Genomic DNA, 22,309 nt, shown 5'->3' on the forward strand with positions numbered 1-22,309 from the left:
AATGCTAAGGTAACACCATTTAATACTGAAGTCAAATTTTGGCAGATGTGTTTTCACTTCCAAAATGGGAAATTCTTGCTCATAAGAATATATTAAAGTCATATATATTGTAACATAGATTTCAAGGAAATATCTATTTTTAATATAATGGAACGTGAAGACTTCAGTTTTCTGGGGCTCAACTTCACAAACTTAAGACATCTTTAAATTTTCATGACAAAGCAGCCTCTGAGAATTGTGAACACAGCTGAGAAAATCTGGAACTTTTTCATTCTGATAATTTGATTTGCCACATGGAGGAAAAGAGAAAACTACCGAAGGATACCAGTCTCTCTAAGTCAAGCTTTTCCATGAAAATTCAGAGGGGGTCATAAGTGACAAAGAAACTCACTGAAAAGAGATGGAGCCCACTTGCATTACTGCCATGTCTCTGTAATTGGCTTTCTAACTTCCACTCTTGCCTTCTTCTTAGTTCGTTCCTATAGAACAGACAAGGCAGCCATTTAAAATATAATCAAGCTGATCACATCAATGCTGTTTATTGACCAACCCTTGTGTCAAAAATATTTATCATGACCTACAAGCCATGATCTGGCTCCTACTTCTTTTGCCACTTCATTGCATGCCAGTTTCACTCTTCCTGTTTTCCGTTCCCCACATGTGCCAAGCTCTCCCTGGTTTCAGGTCTTTGCCTGTGTTGTACCTTATGCCTTCAGTGTTTTCTCTTCATTTTTTATCTTGTTCTCTTCTATTTATCTGTTAGGCCTTAGTTTAATTATTACCTCCTCAGAGATGCCTTCTGAAACCAGAGTTCAAATAAGCTCCTTTCTATCCTTTCCCCTCATAGTATTATATTACTGTAAGTTGTTATGCTGTATTTGTTTGTTTAAAATCTCTCTACTCTGCATTTTAAACACTATGCAACTAGAGATCATGTCTTTTTGGTTCACGTGGTGCCTAATACAGTGCTCGGGACATCATTCTTAATAAATTCTCTTTGAACAATCAGTGAAGAAACAGAAACCGAATTGTGGAATCAGACACAGCTGCAACAGCTGACTGTAAAGATTAGAAACAGCAAGGGAGCAATAAACAGGAGACATTCTGATGGTGAAATGAGAGAGAGAGAGAGAGAGAGAGAGAGAGAGAGATGAAAAATGTCCAGAGAATAGTGTTGCAACCTGGGGTATGGATCTGTGTGATTTCAGGCATGTGCCCCATGAAGACATGCACAGGCATGTGTACCTGCTGCTCAGCAGCCCCTGAGAGAAACTGACCTTCCAGAGGCCTGGCAATCAGTGCAGTTTAGCAGCCTGGGTAAGGGTTTGCACACTGCATAAGAGTGACAGGCTAAGCCATTGGTGCCTATGTTTCAACAATGGCTCTCCCACTGGATTTGGCTTCATTTGTGACACTGAGTTATCATTCTTAAAATCTTAGAAATTGCATTGTATGCTTTAGAAGTTTTTTCATTAACATAGTTTTAAGGCAAAATGTGGTCATTTATGTTATTCTGGGAACACTTAGAGAAGGGGAGACTCAAATAGTAATTGGGATTTATAATCCTGGACAGACAATTTAGTAAAGTCTTTTTTTGAGAAACCAGACCTTGGTCTGGTTCCTTTATCCGTCTGTTTTTTGTTTTTTTTTAAAAAAAACAAATATTCTGCATTTTCTTGTTTATGAAATCTTATGTGTCTTTGTATCTTAGATTATTTTTAACAGTTTCTTTTTGATTTAGGTATAGTTAAAGCAGAGCTCCTTCAGTTTTCTTGCTTTCTCTACTGTACTTATGTGACTTTAGTGTTTTTATGTCATCAGTGATGTGTGGACGCTTGGCTTTTGAAAGAGTACCTCACAATCTAAGCGATATCTTGGGCACCAAGACAGGAATCCCAGCTCCATCTGGGGAGTTGGGCTGTGCTTAAAGATTAAGCACCCAAACTCAGATAAGACCTCCAAGGAAGAGAACCAGCAGTTACCCCTTTGCTTCCCTTGATAATGGCTTCCACATCTTATCATGGGATGCTAGTTTTATGGTAATGGGAAGTGGTAATGTTAAAAGGGACTAGTAAAGATATGCCAATATAGAGGGATGTTTTGCCAATATCAGCCTTTGAAAAAGTTTACTTTTTGACCCAGACCTGTAATGTTCATTTTCCTGAAGTTCTGCACAACTGGCTCCTTCTCATCCTTTAGATTTCAGTTTAAATATTAAATGCTCACAGAGGCTTTCGGAGGTAGGACAGTTCACAAATACTGCTTCAAACTTGAGGACTGGCAAGAAGGACTTGCCTTTGAGCAATATTAGTTTTCCTTTGTATGACTGAAGCCAGAAAATAAGCAAGGCAAGCCTACACATGAGGCTAACAATATAATGGTAGGGTTGAATGCAGATTCTTGGAACCATTTGTTTTTCAGAGACTCACCCAAAGTTTAGTAAAATCAAGTGAGAGACCCAGGGCCTCTTGCTTTTTAACCATTTGTAGGTTAGTGTGGGAACTGGACATAACTCATGGAGTCTGCTTTACTAAATGAAATTTATTTGAGCTGCACCCCTCAGATATGGTTACTGTGTTTCTAATTTCTTGCTGTGCACTTTCTAAATGTTATTCATTGCTATGCCATCTGGCCTTACAGGGTTTTGGTGCACTGGGCCTGACCATGTTCTTTTAGACATTTCCTAACCACTCACTTTATTCTCTACCACATTGTCAGGTTTATTTTCTTCATGATTAGAATAATACTCATAATTATATATTTTATTTGTTTAATTGTTAACCGGCTGTCTATTCCTTAAGACATTACCTGCAGCAGGGTGGCAATTATATCCCTTCTCTCATGTGCCGCCTGATGGCCTAGCACAGTGCCTGACACTCAAAGACCTTGCATTTCCTACTCTTATCATAGCATTCTTATGCTGCTGTTAAAGTTGCATGTATGGTGTGGTAGGAAAGTTTTCTAAGACTGCATAATAATAAGTGTCCTACTGAGTATAAGTGTCCTCCCAAGGGCACTTTTACTACATCTTTCAGATTCCCTAACAAGGATTTATCTAAGTGGCTGGTGCCTGGGCTTAGATAAACAGGAATAATGATACAATTACAAATATTCTTAGCATTTAAAACCTGGGCAATTTAGAAGAATTTGTTAATGGCTAATGCTTTACTGTTATCTTTCTCCTCAGTTCTGCATATCTTATTACCTTTGAAATACATATTTTTATCTAATCTGTCTCGATAATTTGGCGAATATTCTCAGAATGTACTGCTGTAGTTCAAGGAACAGCTCCGGATTGAATTGCCTGTGTTCCTGTTTTGGCTCTTGCCCTTTTGCCCTGTATGAATTTTGGTAGTCTCTTAATTTCTCTGACTTCAATTATTTTTTACATGTAAAATGAAACTAATAATAGGATGTATCTTACAAGTTTCTTATAAAGATGGAATGAATATGCCTAATATGTTTAAAAGTATATGGAATAGAATAAACATTTAATGTCAGCCAAAATAAATAAACAAATATGTATATTAAAGAGTTTTGGGATAATGTTAAGGTTTACATTTGTTCTATTTTTTTTCTGTTATGTATCCATTTTAAATCTTAAAAGGTAAACTGTTTTCTTTCTAAAATTATTTCTTTTTTAAAAAATTCATTTTTATTTTAAAGGTTTTGGGGTACAGGAGGTTTTTGGTCACATGGATAAGTTCTTCAGTGGTGATTTTTGAGAATTTATTGCATACATCATCCAAGCAGTGTACAGTGTACCCAATGTGTAGTCTTTGATCCTTCATTAGGATAAGGATATCCCCTTCCCAACCTCCCCACCTGTGTCCTCAAAGTCCATTATATCATTCTTATGCCTTTGCCTCCTCATAGCTTAGCTCCCACTTATGAGTGAGAACATATGATAATTGGTTTTCCATTCCAGAGTGAGGCTAAAATTATTTCTTAATAAAAGGCTAAGAACTACCTTAGTCAATGATACAGATATTTTTGAAGTTGAGAAGCTTAACCCTGGGAATGGGGAACATTAACTTCTAATGTCTTAGGTACTTAAGTTACAAAATATCCACTGAAAAGAAGTTTTAAAATGAAGTTTTCTGAATTTAAAGCCAAAGTGACTGGTACCCTTCACAGTAGCCACCCTGGAGGCTACATTCCTTTTAGCCTTGGTTCAATTGCTTAATACATACTTAAATCTCTTCGTCTTTGGGACTTGCCTTCAGAGTAGATTAGCAATCTTTACAAGGACATCTGCCTTTTTATTTTGTAGTTAAATCTCGTTTTAAATTCATGATGGTATTACTCAATTTTATCATTATCTGATTTGTTGGTATTGACACTGAATAATTTGTTTCATCTTGTTTTTTTTTTTTTTTAAAAGAATCCACCCACAAAGTATGAACACATGGCCCTCTGAGGGCAATAAAGAGTGCGATGTAGGCTTTGGTGATGTTTTTGAAGGTGAAGTTCCAAAAATGTTCTGAGCATATGGTACCAACACTGGAATGTGGTGTAGCTTTGCAAGGTTATTGCTGGGAGGGGAACAATATCTGTTTGGATGTATAAATTCTAGTGGTTATTGTTTTTATAGCTAAAATTTATAGACTTCTCGGGGTCTTGCTGATTCTTGTTTTTTAAGATATATAACCAGTTTGAAGTGAAATTCATTTGAATGTGTGAATTCTATTTGTTAAAAAAAATCACCTCTAGCAATGCCCATATAAATCAATTTTTGTCAGTGCTGCACCTTGCTATTAAACATTTCACATTTTAATTACTTATATTTGAAATCTTCATTTCCATCATTAATATTACCTTGATAAACCCACAGAATGTACACAGAGTAGCTTATAATAAAAACCTGTAAATTGTTTTCCATCACAATGCATTCCTGAAAATGGTTCTATATGGCAGATTAATATTTTCCTAAAGAATAATATTGTTGGAGTTTGTGCTCCTAACCAATGACTCAAAAGCAAATAAATCAGAGATTTGGCAATAGTACATTATAAAAGAAAATTTGTAACAGCCAAATTCTTTGTAATAGTCTAAAATAATAACATAATATACCAAATCCTATAAAAATCCATAAATATACTGATGTATTGATTATAAAGAAGATGTGAATAGACTATAGAGCAAATTTCATATAGCAGATAAAACCTTCACTGATATGTAAATTTGATTGGAAATTGATGGCTGACCATGGTTGTGCCAAGTATTCACTTAATTATAATAATTTAAAAAATATATGGGATTTGGGAGAAGCTAGTTTGCAGGGCCCATGTCTCTGAAACCATCTAGAGAAGTTTACACATTATGCCCTTTCCTTGATAGAATGTTTCTTTTGCAGATGGATATGTAAAAAAAATCATACCATTGACTTCAGAGCCAGCTCCTAATCTAATATAGTAGGTGTTCAATGTGTTTGTTAATAAAGTTGATTTATTCATTCTATTCACAGAATACTTATTGAACATATACTATGTTTCAAATTCTTTTCTAGACATCGGGGCTATTAGAAGTCGGAGAGAAGAGCAGGAACAAGTAAGGGAAGCTGAGAAGGAGTAGAAAGGAAGACCAGATGAGATTGGTATTTTGGAAGTCAAATGAGGAAGATATTTCAAATAATTTGGATTATTTGTGTCAAGGAATGTGAAGGCTAAGAACTGACCATGGGATTTATCAGACTGGAGGGTCATTTGTGACCCTGATAGGAATGGCTGTGGCAGGAGCAAAGCCCTGATTAGAGAGAATGAAAGGCTAGAAATTGGAGATAGATAGGAATTTAAATAACTCCTTTAAGGAGTTTTGGTGGAAATAGTTGAAGAGAAACAGGGTAATAGAAGATGAAGGTACAGGGGGAGTGGGTGAAGGAAATTTATTTTTACTTAAGAGAAATTACAGCATATATATGTTTGCATAGAAATTTACTAGGACAGTCTATTCCTGCAAGAGCAAGTGGAGAAGATCTAAATCCCATGCTCCTGAGTAGGTGCATGGGGATGGAATCAAGTGCACAAATGGTGGGTTAATCTTAGCTAAGAACACACACTGGTTATCCATATTATCAAGAAAGAAGGTAGAATTATGGGCACTGATGCCTATAGGTTGGTAGATTTAACAGTGGGGTACTACGTATTCTTTTGAAAATAATTTTAAATGTTCAAATGGTTCAGTATTATTGCTCAGTGTCACACCAAAGAATGACTAGCTGAAAACAACATGTCACTCAACTTGATACTCTGTCGACAGCAATTAGAATGCTTCATACTTCTTTGGAAACTTATTAAAACACTTAATAGCAAATCTTCAGAAAGTGTTTCAAAATATCTTGCCTAGAGCAGATATGAGACAGTTATGAAACAGTGTTGTGATTGAGCTTGCACTTTACCTTGAGTTTGACGAATCATTGAATGACTATAGGGGGTCTGGGATCACCTAGAGGGTGTGGCCGTTAATTGCATTGGAGGTATATGGGTAATGACAAAAATGGTAAATTGCTGTATGAGATTGGAATTACTGGCTCAGACTATCAACTGACATATCAGTTATGATGTTCTAGCTGCCACCACCTCAGCTTCATGGGTAGTTTGGTGACCTTCCTCTTCTCTGCCCCCCCAACCCAATGACAAGGAGATTGTAAAGGGCATGGTATAAAAATGTAAGAGATGTATGTAGAGATATGTTACATGATGGGTTTCCATGTATTTAAGTATAGATATTAACTTAAAGAGGGAAGTAAATATTCATTTTTAATGCTTAATATTAACAGTGTTTAATACAGTAGATGCATATCTACTATATACAAAGCATGTGTGAAGTTCTGTAATGCTGTAATTCAAATGGAATTCACTGCCTTGAATTAAAAATAAAAAATACAGATATAAATGTTATAGTTGCTTAGGGAAAGAAAAATTCACTGTAGACTGGAATGGCTGCAGACAACTTCTTAGATGAAAAGGTGGAACTTGGACTGGGATATCCAGTCAACTTTTTGTCTTGGCACCTGAAATAAGAAAAGGAGGCACCTTATTCCAGCAAGATGCTTCCTACATGTTAAGCACTCAACAAATACCTGTTGATTAATTTTGATATGTAATGTGTCTGGATATCCAAATCTTTTGTTCAAATTCTCTGAAAGTGGTAAAAGAAAGGGAAATAGGCATAAATATCTGTATACAGGAGGTAAAAACTCAGCTTTGCCAGCATCCTTGTATCTTAATTATTGAAAATCTAATTTTTGCCCAAACTGGTTATCCTTGGAAGGATTTATGAAATGTTTTGACAGAAGTGGCAGATTTCTGGAAAGGACTGAACAACGAAGGAAGAAATAACTTTGTTCATTTGTCTTGCTCTAACAGAGTATTTTCCACGAAAAATGAATGCTGCAATAGGGTTTATATATTCTTTAGGAAAAAAACTCATCATGTTCAGCAGAGCAAAAAGGGAATAACACATGATTATGGGTAAGACGTGGAGAACAGACTAGTTCTTCAGTTGACCTTGAAGCTCTAATGCTAGGATTGGTAGTGCCTCTATTTCTGTTTCCAATTCCTTGATTGCCAAAGGAAAATGGCTTATTCACACAGTCTTGAGGCACTCTTTCTTTTTCCAAATCGGCAGACTACTCAAAGTGATGCCAACTGTTCTGTTTAGAAACCTCACTATTCTTCATACAGTAAAAGTATGCTTCTATTTTTCCAAAGTAGAAACATATTTTCTTTAATTTTACAGTATAATTTTGATATGTGGTACAGTTTGAAAATTTTTTATTAGATTATGGATGTGTAAATGATTACCAAGAGATTTTGTTCAGAGTCAAATTTCCTCTATAGTTCATCACTTATTTGTAGGAAAAGCTTTTCAATTCAGTCCATTAATTGAAATTCTTGAAGAAAGTCCCCAAGAGTTTAACTCTGCTGGACTAGAGGCTAGAGACTATTTTAAAATCATGTTGAAATTTTATCCACTGGAAAAGTCAAGATCTGAACGTGAATAAAAACCAAGGGAGACGAATGTTAGGTAAAATGAGCAATCACTCCATTGGCCTGGAGGTAGCTATGCGTGGCTACAATATTCAGGCAGTCTTATGAGAACTGATAATATTTGGGTAGCACACAACATGTAAAAGATAACATCTCAGTGTTATTCAGCTTAATTTAGAGTGCAGGATACAACAGTGAGTGAGATTTGATGAATCTGTGGAAATAGCTATGATTAAAGAACTCTGTTAAGGGAATAAAGCAAATGACAGTGGCAAGATGAATGATATTTATATAAGCAAAAGCTGAATCAAGTATGTTACTGGCAGTGCTGATCATGAAAACCTGAAGAAATAGTGGGCTTCACCTAGCCTTCTAATCCAATGACTCTTTAGCAATTACTTGTTTCAGTTCTGTGGTTTTAAATAGATCATTCAGATGCTTCTATGAATCATATGTATTTAAAAGATTGGGCCAGGTTACCATAAATATAAATTTGGCTGGCCTAAAAGGATTTTCTCTGTATCTCTCTGTCTCCCCTGTCCCCGTAACCACCACCCCCCACTCTCTTTCTCTATGTTAGAGCTGAATTTAGACTTTAGTTAAGTCCTGGTTGCTTTTTATATCCCAAGACTATCAACTGACAAAAACAATTACTGAAATTAAAAAAAAAAAACAGCATTGAGTCCCTGGGCACTACTAGAGTTCTTTTGTTTAGGCTAATATTAGAAATCATAGTACGTAGGCGGTCACAAAACCAAGGCATAAAATAGCCTGAAAATTATAGGTAGCAGGTGAAATACAGTAATTCCTTTTGAAGCACAACTAATCTATTTTCTTCTTTACCCAGATCACACTCACTGACAGTCCCCAGCCAATTATCAATCACTTAAGAAAAGTATATAGGTTCATTTTGTAATAAAAGGTTTAAATTTTGACTAATTTGCCTTCAAATATTAATAAAGGTAGATAGTTCTAGTACTAAGCTTTGGTGTTAATTTCTTTTAACAGTTATCTCAGGGGTGGCCTGAGGTTCTATTTTGGCCTTTTGAATATCTGTTGAACTTCAGAATTATGAAAGCAAACTTCAGAGGATGTTTTTTCATTGCTACGTCTCCTTTGGATAAAGGAAGAAAGCAGTAATGTATTATAAGAACTGTGTGTGTGTTTGTGTGTGTGGTGTGTGTGTGAGAGAGAGAGAGAGAGAGAGAGAGAGAGAGAGAATATGTAACAGGTATTTTTTCAGGCCACATCAGCCTGTGTTTTTTTCCAGAATGCAAAATAATAATAAATTTGACACTCTTTGAGAGTTATCTCAGGAAACAAAGCTTCCAAGTTATTGTCAAACGTATTTCTTGGTTTTAGATGCTAGATATTCCTGTGCCCCAATCCGCCTTCTAAGGGAGAATTTTCATATAGCCTTCTTCACTTTTGATGTTTTTTCTAACTCATTGCCAGTGTCATTGTGTGTGTGCATGTGTTCTAGGTCCTCTAGAAGGCTATGTTTCCCTGAGAGTCTTCGTTTCTATCTCTTCGTGTCATAAAACCCTCCAAGGGTCCAGGATCTAGGATAAAGCTCCTTCTACCACAGTCTTAGCAGACCAAAGATCCAGTTCTACGTTCTTTGTCTCTGAGCAGAAGGACTGGCAGCACCCTAAGAGCTATTCCTGTACTTCTGCTCTCTCTTGGGAATTGCTCTTTTTCTCTTATATTTCTTGACAAGTTACTTGAACTATCTAATTCAATTTGCCTTATTTTTTTTCTTCTGAAGTTTTGGTACATATATATAACTGTTGAATTGGGATGGAAAGAGGAATGTGACATTATTTATTTTTATTTTTTTTTTTTTTGAGACGGAGTTTCGCTCTTGTTACCCAGGCTGGAGTGCAATGGCGCAATCTCGGCTCACCGCAACCTCCGCCCCCTGGGTTCAGGCAATTCTCCTGCCTCAGCCTCCTGAGTAGCTGGGATTACAGGCACGCGCCACCATGCCCAGCTAATTTTTTGTAATTTTTAGTAGAGACGGGGTTTCACCATGTTGACCAGGATGGTCTCGATCTCTTGACCTCGTGATCCACCCGCCTCGGCCTCCCAAAGTGCTGGGATTACAGGAATGTGACATTATTAAGTGACTATGGACAAAAAGAATTCATGAATAAAACAAATGTGGAGTTCTGTTGTTTTCCCTTCATGAACAATAATGTTAATAGTGCATCTTTGAAACATCAGTACTATAAATTTGGCTCAAGCCAAGGAGTTACCCTTGATTCTTCTTTTTCCTTTGTTCCTCATAGCTGGGGCAGCCGTATGATTTATTGTTCAAACTGGGACACTGTTGAGAATAAAAGAGATACTAACCATACAGGGCACTGGGACGACAGACAGAAATCAGTGCTGCCCCAGGCAAACAGGGAATGTATGATTACCCTATTTATAATGAAAACAGCAAGAGATGTTGGCATTACCTTCAAAACATATGTTGAATGCGTCCATTTGTCTCTGTCATGACTGCGTTCATCTATTCCAAGCCACCACTGTCCCTACTGTTAGAACAACTCCTAATGGATCTGTTTCAATTCTTGCCCTCCTATGATTCATTTCCTACATGGTGGCCAAAATGATCTTTTACAAACAAATTAGATCACTTAATTCTCTTGCTCAAAAATCCTCCAAGGTTTTACATGGTCTTTAGAAGAAAATCCATATTACCTAATTTTTTCTTCTGTTGCCTTTGCTTTTGATGTCATGGATGAACAATCTTGCCAAATTCAATGTCACAAAGCTTTTTATTTTTTATTTTTTTAAATTATACTTTACGTCTGGGGTACATGTGCAGATCTTGCAGGATTGTTACATAGGTATACGCATGCCATGGTGGTTTGCTGCATCCATCCCCCTTCACCTACATTAGGTATTTCTCCTAATGTTATCCTTCCCCAACCTTTCCACTCCCTGCTATCACTCCCCTAGCCCCCCACCACTTAACATACCCCAGTGTGAGATGTTCCTCTCCCTGTGTCCATGTGTTCTCATTGTTCAACACCCACTTATGATTGAGAACATGCAATGTTTGGTTTTCTGTGTCTCTTTCTTTCTTGTGTCAGTTTGCTGAGAATGATGGTTTCCAGATTCCTCCATGTCCCTGCAAAGGACAGGAACTCATCCTTTTTTATGGCTGCATAGTATCCCATGGCATTTATGTGCCACATTTTCTTTATCCAGTCTATCCTTGATGGGCATTTGGGTTGGTTCCAAGTATTTGCTATTGTAAACAGTGCTGCAATGAATATATGTGTTCACGTGTCTTTATAACAGAATGATTTATAATCCTTTGGGTATATACCCAGTAATGGGATTGCTGGGTCAAATGGTATTTCTATTTCTAGATCCTTGAGGAATCACCACCCTGTCTTCCACAATGGTTGCACTAATTTACACTATCACAAACAGTGTAAAAGTGTTCCTATTTCTCCACATCCTCTCTAGCATTTGTTGTCTCCAGATTTTTTAATGACTGCCATTCTAACTGGCATGAGATGGTATCTCAGTGTGGTTTTGATTTGCATTTCTCTAATGACCAGTGATGATGAGTATTTTTTCATATGTTTGTTGGCTGCACATATGTCTTCTTTTGAAAAATGCCTGTTCTTGTCCTTCACCCACTTTCTGATGGGGTTATTTGTTTTTTTCTTGTAAATTTGTTTTAGTTCCTTGTACATTCTGGATATTAGCCCTTTGTCAGATGGATAGCTTGCAAAAATTTTTTCCCATTCTGTTGGTTGCAGGTTCACTCTAATGATTGTTTCTTTTGCTGTGCAGAAGTTCTTAAGGTTTATTAGATCCCATATGTCAATTTTGGCTTTTGTTGCCATTGCTTTTGGTGTTTTAGTCATGAAGTCCTTGCCTATGTCTATGTCGAATGGTATTGCCTAGGTTTTCTTCTAGGGTTTTTATGGTGTTAAGTCATGTGTTTAAATCTTTAATCCATCTGGAGTTAATTTTTGTATAAGGTGTAAGGAATGGGTCCAGTTTCTGCTTTCGCACATGGTTAGCCAGTTTTCCCAACACCATTTATTAAACAGGGAGTCCTTTCCCCATTTGTTTATTTTTGTCAGGTTTGTCAAAGATCAGATAGTTGTAGGTGTGTAGCATTATTTTCAAGGCCTCTGTTCTGTTCCATTGGTCTATATCTCTGTTTTGGTACCAGTACCATGCTGTTTTGATTACTGTAGCCTTATAGTATTGTTTGAAATCAGGTAGTGTGATGCTTCCAGCTTTGTTCTTTTTGCTTAGGATTATTTTGGCTATGTGGGCTCTTTTTTGGTTCCACATGAAGTTTAAGGTGATTGTTTTCCAGTTCTGTGAAGAAGGTCAACAGTAGCTTGATGGGGATAGCATTGAATCTATAAATTACTTTGGGCAGTATAGCCATTGTCACAATATTGATTTTTTCCTAACCATGAGCATGGAATGTTTTTCCATCTGTTTGTGTCCTCTCTTATTTCCTTGAGCAGTGGTTTGTAATTCTCCTTGAAGAAGTCCTTCACGTCCTTGGTTAGTTGCATTCCTAGGTATTTTATTCTCTTTGTAGCAATTGTGAAATGGGAGTTCACTTATGATATGGCTCTCTGTCTGTTATTGTTGTATAGCAATGTTTGTGATTTTTGCAGATTGATTTTGTATCCTGAGACTTTGCTGAAGTTGCTTATCATCTCAAGGAAATTTTGGCCTGAGGTGATGGAGTCTTCTAAATATACAATCATGTCACCTGCAAATATAGACAATTTGACTTCCTCTTTTCCTAATTGAATAACCTTTCTTTCTTTTTCTTGCCTGATTGCTCTGGCTAGAAATCCAATACTATGTTTGAAGGAATGGTGAGAGAGGGCATACTTGTCTAGTACCAGTTTTCAAAGTGAATGTTTCCAGTTTTTGACCATTCAGTATGATATTGGCTGTGGGTTTGCCATAGATAGCTTTTATTATTTTGAGATACATTCCATCAATACCTAGTTTATTGAGTTTTTAGCATAAAGGGCTGTTGAATTTTGTCATAGGACTTCTCTGCATCTATCAAGATAATCATGTGGTTTTTGTCATTGGTTCTGTTTATCTGATGGATTACATTTATAGATTTGCTATGTTGAACCAGCCCTGCATCCCTGGGATGAAGCCTACTTGATCATAATAGATAAGCTTTTTGATGTGCTGTTGTATTCAGTTTGCCAGTATTTTATTGATGATTTTTGCATTGATGTTCATCATGGATATTGGCCTGAAATTTTCTTTTTTAGTTGTGTCTCTGGCAAGTTTTGGTATCAGGATGATGTTGGTCTCATAAAATGAGTTAGGGAGTATTTCCACTTTTTGTATTGTTTGGAATAGTTTCAGAAGGAATGGTACCAGTTCCTCTTTGTACATCTGGTAGCATTTGGCTATGAACCCATCAGGACCTGGACTTTTTTTGGTCGGTAGGCTATTAATTGCTGCCTCAACTTCAGCCCTTGTTACTAGTTTATTCAGGGATTCAATTTCTTCCTGGTTTAGTCTTGGGAGGGTGTAAGTGTCCAGGAATTTATCCATTTCTTCTAGATTTACTGGTTAATGTGCATGGAGTTGTTTGTAGTAATCTCTGGTGGTAGTTTGTATTTCTGTGGAATCAGTGGTGATATCCCCCTTATAATTTTTTATTGCATCTATTTGACTCTTCTGTCTTTTCTTTTTTATTAGTCTGACTAGCAGTCTATCTATTTTTTGGAAATTACAATTCAACATGAGTTTAGGATGAGGACACAGAGCCAAACCTTATCAAAGTCTTACAGTTTTAGCTTTTACATCAAGGCCTTTGATCCATTTTGATTTAATTTTTGTTTAGGTATATGGTACCTATTCTACTTTTTGATTTCTGTAATTCCAATGAAATATTTGCTCAATGAGATCATAGATCATGCCTGTCTTATACTACATTCCATCTCCAATCCTTAAATCAGGGATGCACACACAGCAAAATGTGGAATGAATGAGTAAAGACATTTAAATGGGATATTTAAGGCAAACACATGTTTACTTCTCCGACTCATAGAATCCTGTGCATGAGAATTAATTAAATTTATATTGGCTACCTCTAGGCCAATTTTCTTCTGCTACTTTTGCTTCTTTTGTAAACATGTGGCCTATGAGTTATACTCCTAGAAGCATTGTTAGATTTATCTCAGTCTGCTAAGCTTGGGATAAAGCATAACAACATACCATACCATACCATACCATACCATACCATACCATACCATACCATACCATGCCGTATATAACACTGAAAACACTTCTTTCATCTGAAGAAGAAATAAGTACAATGAGCTTTAGAATAGATGCACTTATCATTTTCTTTAAGTTTTATGTCAGATGTCTTCTCCCTGTGACTTTGGCTAGTTTCTGTATTTAATCTCAATAAATCAGTCCTTTTTATGATTCTTAACACATAAAGCAACAAAGTCAAACAAATTGCTAGATGACAGGGATGCTATCACAGCAAGATCATCAATTTATCTCTCTTCTGGGGAGGCTTGAGAATAGATGATGGAAGGCACTGGGTTATCAACACTTGTTGATGGGTTAGCAGGAATAGTGTTCTTCAGGAAGATATCAAGTTTGGCTGCATAGTGTATTTCTTCTTTTCATTGGATCCAAAAATACTGTTGTTTACCTCCATGCATGACTGGGTGCTGCAGTTTGTTGATATTATCCAGCATTGGAAGAAAGAGTATCCTGCTACATATCACTAGCCTGAAAAAAGATCAAAACTCAAAACCTGAAGTATAATTCTGCTGAATGCATATCACTCTCAAATTTTTTTTTTGTGAGATGGAGTTTTGCTCTTGTTACACAGGCTGGAGTGCAATGGCACGATCTCAGCTCACCGCAACCTCTGCCTCCTGAGTTCAAGCAATTCTCCTCCCTCAGCCTCCTGAGTAGCTGGGATTACAGGCACGCGCCACCATGCCCAGCTAATTTTTGTATTTTTAGTAGAGACAGGGTTTCACCATGTTGACCAGGATGGTCTCAATCTCTTGACCTTGTGATCCACCCGACTCTGCCTCCCTAAGTGCTGGGATTATAGGCATGAGCCACTGCGCCCGGCCAAAAAATTTTAAAGTCTAATAATTGAAAGTCTCACTATTGTAAGTTCGGGATCTGTATTTGTCTGATTACTACTTCTTTATCCAGTCTTTACCTCTAAGCCTGAGTGTTTTTCATTGTCCAAGAATGAGGCCTGGTAATTGGGAAGGAAAAAATCAACAGAAGCAAATGAGCCCCTCAAGAATATTTGCTTTTGACGATTCTCTTTTTCCCTCCTTTTGGGGAGCAAAATTTCCTTTCTCATCAAAATGATTGTGGACTCATGTCCAAACACTGTTTTGGCAAACATTTTTGACTCTGCATTAGTAAATCTGCCCAGAGACGCTTTCCTCCTTCTTACAAATAAATGATTTTGCATTGCTTTGCTGAGTATCATTTACGTTATATCTCTACCTTTGTCCTGTATTAATATAATCAGAGAAGAGCAAATGGAAAAATGCTAATGATTGTCATAACTGGACTCATCATTTAAACAGGTATTAGATAAGTCAGTATTAAGCATATAATTGGGAAGTGGTTTTGTGCACTTAACAAGCTTCCCTGTAAACTTAGATTTGAAAATTGTAGGAGGAAAAGGAATGTAAAAAGGGGAGGGAAAACTGTTAGAAAAATATAGTGCTGTTGTCAGATGATTTTGTCTCTCTTTGCATACCTATTACAGATTTTGAAGAAAGGTTGACTTTTTCGAAAATGTACTGTGTACTCATACTTAAACCATAAGTATCTCGAATTTGGAGTTCAGTTTAAAAACATGCTGACAATACTGATGTGTCTATTCTTGTATGTGTCTTTTGAAACACACACACTTAAGCACACACACAATGAGAATAAAGCATTCTCCAAATAACAGCAGTGTGTGAAGAATTCAAATTAGATAATAAAAAATAAAAAGTCACATAAATGCTAAGGCTACTAACACAATGTAAATGTTGTAGATAGGTTAATGACAGAGATAATCTGTCGAGACTCCAGAACAGAAAATCAAACACCGCATGTTCTCACTCATAAGCGGGTGTTGAACAATGAGAACACATGGACACAGGGAGGGGAGCATCACAGGTTGGGGTCTGTTGAGGGGGGATCTAGGGGATGGAGAGTGAGGGGTAGGGAGTTGGGGAGGGATGACATGAGGAGAAATGCCAGATATAGGTGATGGGGAGGAAGGCAGCAAACCACACTGCCATGTGTGTACCTATGCAACAATCTTGCATGTTCTTCATATGTACCCCAAAACCTAAAACACAATTAAAAAAAAAAGAAGAAGAAAAATACAAAAAATACCTTCAAAATGAAAAAAAAAAAATTGTGTGAGAGACATTTCTGTGTCTTATGTTAAAACTTTGGAAGTTGAACCAAAGTTCCTGATGGCAGAATAAAATTTTATTTGTAAATGATGTTCATGTCTTTGTAGTCAAATGACATTTGGGTTTGCAACTATGAAAGTATTGTTCAGGCTCAAATAGACAAAAACCCATTTGTATTTCGTTTTGCTTTGATGGTGGAGAGGAGAGAGGTTTTATTGAAGGAGAGAGGCATTTCCAAAGATAAGACCTGATGTTTATGGCATGTGGCCCAGAAAAATGTTTACCTGAATTTTGACTGGGGGTGTCCAATAAGTATTTTTCTTCTTTTTGGGAACTCCCTTACTCTCTTCTGAGAAGGCTGTTTTCTAATAGCAGGAACTTATAGAAGGAAGAAATTGTCATTACCATTCAGGAAATTGCATACACTGTAGCAGTGCATTTTCCAGTGAAAGAAATGATTCAGATAAGATCACATTCAAATCAGATCATACCAGATTCATATCAGATCTGATTGCTGCTTCAGTTCATAATCCTATTAATAAAACAAAAACAGCTTTTCAATCCCCAGTGCCTGGAATTTAGAAGATGCTCAGCAAATGTTTGTCAGGTAACAGGACCTACTGGTTAAAAGCCTGGATTCCAGAACGAGATACTGGGGGTTTAGATCTCGGCTCTTACTGGCTGTGTGATCCTGGGCAAGTTTCTATTTTTGCTTCAGTTTCCTCATCTATAAAAGGAAGTTAATAATAGCACCTACTCTCAAAGGGATGTTGCAAGGATAAATTGGAAAAAAAATCACTGTAGAACATTGCAGATTCATAGTATATGTTGTGTTAAATGTTAAGTTTTCTTTTTAGTGGATGACTAAGTGACATAAATTGTTCTTAGTGGCTATATTTTGTTTATATTGAATATTCTTCAGAATTCAATTGAAGTGTTCCACTGTGATGAGTTCATAACTGGTTATTATTTCAATACATGATGTAATTACTGCCTCCTTTGCTTGACTTCATATTCTGTATCAAAATATTCTAGGTGCTCAGATGTTCAGGTGCTCCCTGGAGACTTAGAAATCATGCTCCTTGGAAGAAATGTCTGAACTTGACATGCTTCATGAAATCAGGGCTGTGTCATGTGTGTCAGCCCCAGTGCCTCACTGCCTGGAACCATGTCTGGCACTTAGCAGTGCTCAATGTTGGTTGCATCAGCAAACATTGGCTGCTATGCCTCTTGGAAAGCAAGATAAATAAGATATGATATTTGTACCCATTTAAAAAATAGCTACTTACTACTAAAGATGAAAGGAGCATTAGTAGAACAGGAAGTGCCTCAGGCCACACTAGAAAAAAACCGAGAGGCAGAAATACCATTTGACCCAGCAATCTCATTACTGGTATATACCCAAAGGAATATACATTATTCTATTATAAAGATACATGAACACATATGTTCACTGCAGCACTATTCACAATAGCAAAGACAGCATCAACCTAAATGCCTCTCAGTGATAGACTGGATAAAGAAAATTTGGTACAAATACATCATGAAATACTAGGCAGCCATAAAAAGGAATGAGATCATGTCCTTTGCAGGGACATGGATGGAGTTGGAAGCCATTATCCTTAGCAAACTGATGCTGGAACAAAAAAACGAACACTGTATGTTCTCACTTATAAGTGGGAACTGAACGATGAGGACACAGGGACACATCAGGGGAACAACATACACTGGGGCCTGTCAGCGGTGAGAATGTGGGGAGGGAGAACATCAGGAAGAACAGCTAGTGGATACTGGGCTTAATACGTAGGTGATGGGATGATCTGTGCAGCAAACCACCATGGCACGTGCTTACCTATGTAACAAACCTGCATGTCCTGCACATGTGCCCCTGAACTTAATTCAGGAGACTGGGAGTAGTGGCTCATGCCTGTAATCCCAACACTTTGGGAGGCTGAGGCAGGCAGATCATGAGGTCAGCAGTTCGAGACAAGCCTGGCCAACATAGTGAAACCTCCTCTCTACTAAAAATACAAAAATTAGCCAGGTGTGGTGGCAGATGCCTGCAGTCTCAGCTACTTGGGAGGCTAAGGCAGGAGAATCACTTGAACTAAGGAGGTGGCAGTTGCAGCGAACTGAGACTGCACCATTGCACTCCAGCCTGGGTGACAGAGCAAGACTCAGTCTCAAAAAAAAAAAAAAAAAGTTGAAAAAAAATTGGAATCTGCTCTTGGTTCTTTACCTAACTTGCTCTGGAAAAATTATTTATTTTTTCTCAGACTCAGGGTTTTTTCCACTTGTGAAATGAAAAAAATTATTCATGCCTTACCCATTTTAAATAGTTTTTAAAAATAACAAAAAATTAATGCGACAATGACTGCAAAAGTAACTTGAAAAATTAAAGTAATTAAATAATTGCAAAGATTTTCTTAAAATTCTATAAACCGAAATAATATTTAGAAGAATATTTTAATGCAAGGCCAAATAGATCATTTATCAAAGGTTTAGGAGGCTGCTTTTTAATGAACTGGTTGTATAGATTACTTTTCATGGACATTAACAGAAAGATAAGCTGAGACCAATTTTTTCATTACTGTTGCCTTGCAAATTATAGAACATAAATATATTATTTATGACTACATAGTCATACACAGTGGCAATCATGGTTTAACAAATTATGAAACTGAAGATCAAAGAAATTCCGGGATTTAATAGATGCACACTATATTATGTATAGGTTTTAGAATTTTGTAAAGTTCACATATGTGTCAAATCAGAGAAGCCATACCAATAGCACATATTCATTCTCATGCCTCTGATTCACTTTTACTATTTTTTTTCTTTCTACCCAGGGGGTAATTCAATTTAGTTCATAGTTATGTGGTAGAAAGCAACTATTATCAGCCGGAAGGGTAGTGTGGTAGGCAGAATTTTAAGATGATCCCCAAGATTTTCACCCCCTGTACATACTTACATAATCCTCTGCCTTCAAGAGTGGGCCAGAACTGTGAATAAAAGAGGCTTTAAGAAAAGAAAAATATCCTCGGTAAGCCCTACTGAATCAGGTAAGCTTTTAAAAGAGACTGGGTTTTTCCTGGGGAAAGAGATTCTAAGTGAGTGGGATATACACATCCCTTTGACCCAAGGGAGAATCTTTGTTGCTTTGAGGATGAGAGGGCCCCATGGCAAGAATTGTGGCTGGCCCCTCAGAGCTGAGCAGCCTCTGCTGACAGACAATGATGAATTGGGAATCACAGTTCTACAACTGCAAGAAACTGAATTCTGCTACCATTACATGGTCTTGGCAGAGCACCTGAGCTCCAGATGAGACTGCAGCCTAGCTCACCCCTTGATTTTAGCCTGTGAGACTCGAGCAGAGAAATCAGACTCTTTGTGCCTGAAATTCTGATCTGTAGAATTGTGATCTAGTAAATTGGTATTGTTTTAAGCTGCCAGTTTTGTGGTAATTTGAGATGTGGCAGTAGAAAATTAATAAAGAGGGAAGATGTTGACTTTGCCAGTAGTGTGCTGTTTGATACACTTCCTTTTTTTTTTTTTGAGACGTTTCATCGGATAAAAGTGGATTGGTTGGGTCAGATTAACCTGAATATCCTAGAATTACTTTGAGACAGGAATGTTGACTTTCAGTCACAGATTTAGTAACAACACGCTGTTAAGCTTTCATTAAGCCACGGCATTGTCTACAATCCCATAGGCCTGTCAGGAATATAAACTAATTTGTAATTAATTGATAAAAGATGTATATGATGGGGAGGTATGTACCTGTGATCCAGTTGTAGCTGGGTATGTGGGACTGGCAATTTCCCTAGGCTTCTGTGTTCATGGGTAGGCTTGTTTAGCAGAAAACATCTGTTTGTGGTTCCTAAAGAGCTGAGGTTGGAGAGAGGGGCAGTTGCAGATGATGACATGGCATCCTAAATTCAGTATGACTTCACTGGAAACATTTGAGTCCTTTAGAAAGAAAGGCTGTAGTTGGAAGCTAAAGATTTGTTTTTAAGAAAAATTTGTGAAACATGCCCATAAGCTAAACTACATGGATTTCCAGGGGACAAAGTGAACCAGGGTGGAGCATTTTAGTGTTCTTCCCTCTTCCTCTGTCGCACATGGCATTGCTCTGGCGATATGAGGGCCATAGTTCATGATGCAGGTATCCAGAGTGCATTACAGCTCAGATAAATATTGGCTATTGCATAAATAGAAATTAACATCACGCCAAAATTCTCAGGTAAGATTTAAAAGGCTTGCAGCACGAGCAAGGCAAGGGAGAAGCATGAGGGAAAGAGATTCCAGTGCCAGCTCCCCAAAAGGACTCAGCTCTTGTACTTTTAAGGAAGCTGAGGTGAGGAAAGGAGGGACATGTAGGCATGTAGAGGTGGGGAAGTTTTAGCATCTGCACTCTCTGATGACATGCTTCTTTATGTGTCGTCTCTTTGGCCTGTCAAATCCACACCTCTGAATGTGAGTCTTAGTGTTATAATGAGATTACAAAGAGCTAAAAATCAGTGAAAGGTCAGTGCTGAAGTCCATCTTGTCTTTAGCCAGCTAGATCTGATCTGGTTCTTATGGGGAATGCCAGCCTCTTCCTTTTGTAACCTTGGGAGAAAGATGGTCCAGTTTCTTATCAGGAATGCTGGAGTCCCGCTTTAGCAACCATGGGAGACATTGTCCAAGGAAATAAATGTTAGGCTCTGCCTTTTATGGTTAGGAATTCAGCTTGGTTGGGTCAGTTAGGAGGGGTCAGCTTTCTGCTATGTGATTTGGGTCAGCTTGTTAAGGGAGGTAAGACAGTAGGGGAGGAAACATGCCCGGACATGTAAGGCCCATTGGAGATCCTGAGCTCTGTGTCTCTTGTCTGCCAGGACCGAGTGTCTTCCCTAAACTGTCTCAGAAGGAACACTGACAAAGCCCTAAAGGAGAACACTGAAACCACTAATTTAGAGGAGAATGTAGGAGGGCTAACAGATTATTTGAATGTGTGATAGGGAGTATATACAGCAAATTAGGGACATGTTGATTTTGAGATGCCTATTAAAATTTAGGAGAGATGTTCAGTTTTTTTTAGGTCTCTGTGATATAGAAGTAGTATAAAAATATGGCTTGGGCCCTTAGAATGGGGTTTGTGTTGAAGATGTGGATTTTGACAATCAACATATTGGTGCCAGTGCAATTCATGGATGTGGATGAGATACTCCTGTGAGAGTACATGGGATAATAAGAAAATGGCTCTGGGGGCAGACAGGCAATACTGGAAAATACTGAGCAGTCTTTAGAGAGTCCAGAAGAGAACTGGGACCAAGTTGTATACTGGCAGCCAAGGGAGAAAAGAGGTTTGATATCTTTATAAAATTTCCTGCATGCTTTATAATACCTGTTGCATAGTCTTAGAAGGATTTAACAATCTAGTCATTAAAGGAAATTTCTTCTCGGAAATCAGCCACACTTGATTCTGATCCTCATTCTGTCACCAACAATATTACTTTCCTTTTAGCAATTTAAAAAGGAGTAGCCAAGCATTTCCTCTTTTCTAATTAAACAATAATTACTTGCTAATTTAAGAAGAAATTTTAATTTTTAATTTACTCTTATGTGAAAGATAGCTTATGCAATGACTTTGAGCCAAAATATCAGTGAATATTTCTTTGTCAATTAATGGGAGCAGAACACAGAATAAAAGCATCCTCATTAAACCGTGTTCATATGGTTTTCAGCTTCTGAAATCACTAGTGTCAAATTAATTGAAAGAAGTGTCTCTACACTGTTGGTTTTAAGGAGAGACCTAATCAAGTCAGCCAACAATAATTCTCTGTGTTGGTAATTAATGACTTTAATAATTCATCTAGTGTTGAATAATTCCTTTTATGCTTA

General features: G+C 37.3%; 1 protein-coding gene across 4 annotated transcripts in view; it reads left to right on the plus strand.

Annotated features, from left to right (window-relative positions):
* The window catches only part of TAFA2 (TAFA chemokine like family member 2), a 490,392-nt gene that overhangs the window by 91,086 nt on the left and 376,997 nt on the right, over nucleotides 1-22,309 (plus strand). The window contains exon 1 of one of the 4 annotated variants that reach the window (XM_054238329.2): nucleotides 19,408-19,488. The exons of the other annotated variants lie outside the window; for them this stretch is intronic. The gene's annotated coding sequence lies outside the window, so the exon portion shown is untranslated. Of the gene's footprint in view, nucleotides 1-19,407; nucleotides 19,489-22,309 lie in introns of those variants that run through there. 4 annotated transcript variants of the gene reach the window in all.

Source organism: Callithrix jacchus, chromosome 9, assembly GCF_049354715.1.
Source record: "Callithrix jacchus isolate 240 chromosome 9, calJac240_pri, whole genome shotgun sequence".
Classification (NCBI taxonomy): domain Eukaryota; kingdom Metazoa; phylum Chordata; class Mammalia; order Primates; family Cebidae; genus Callithrix; species Callithrix jacchus.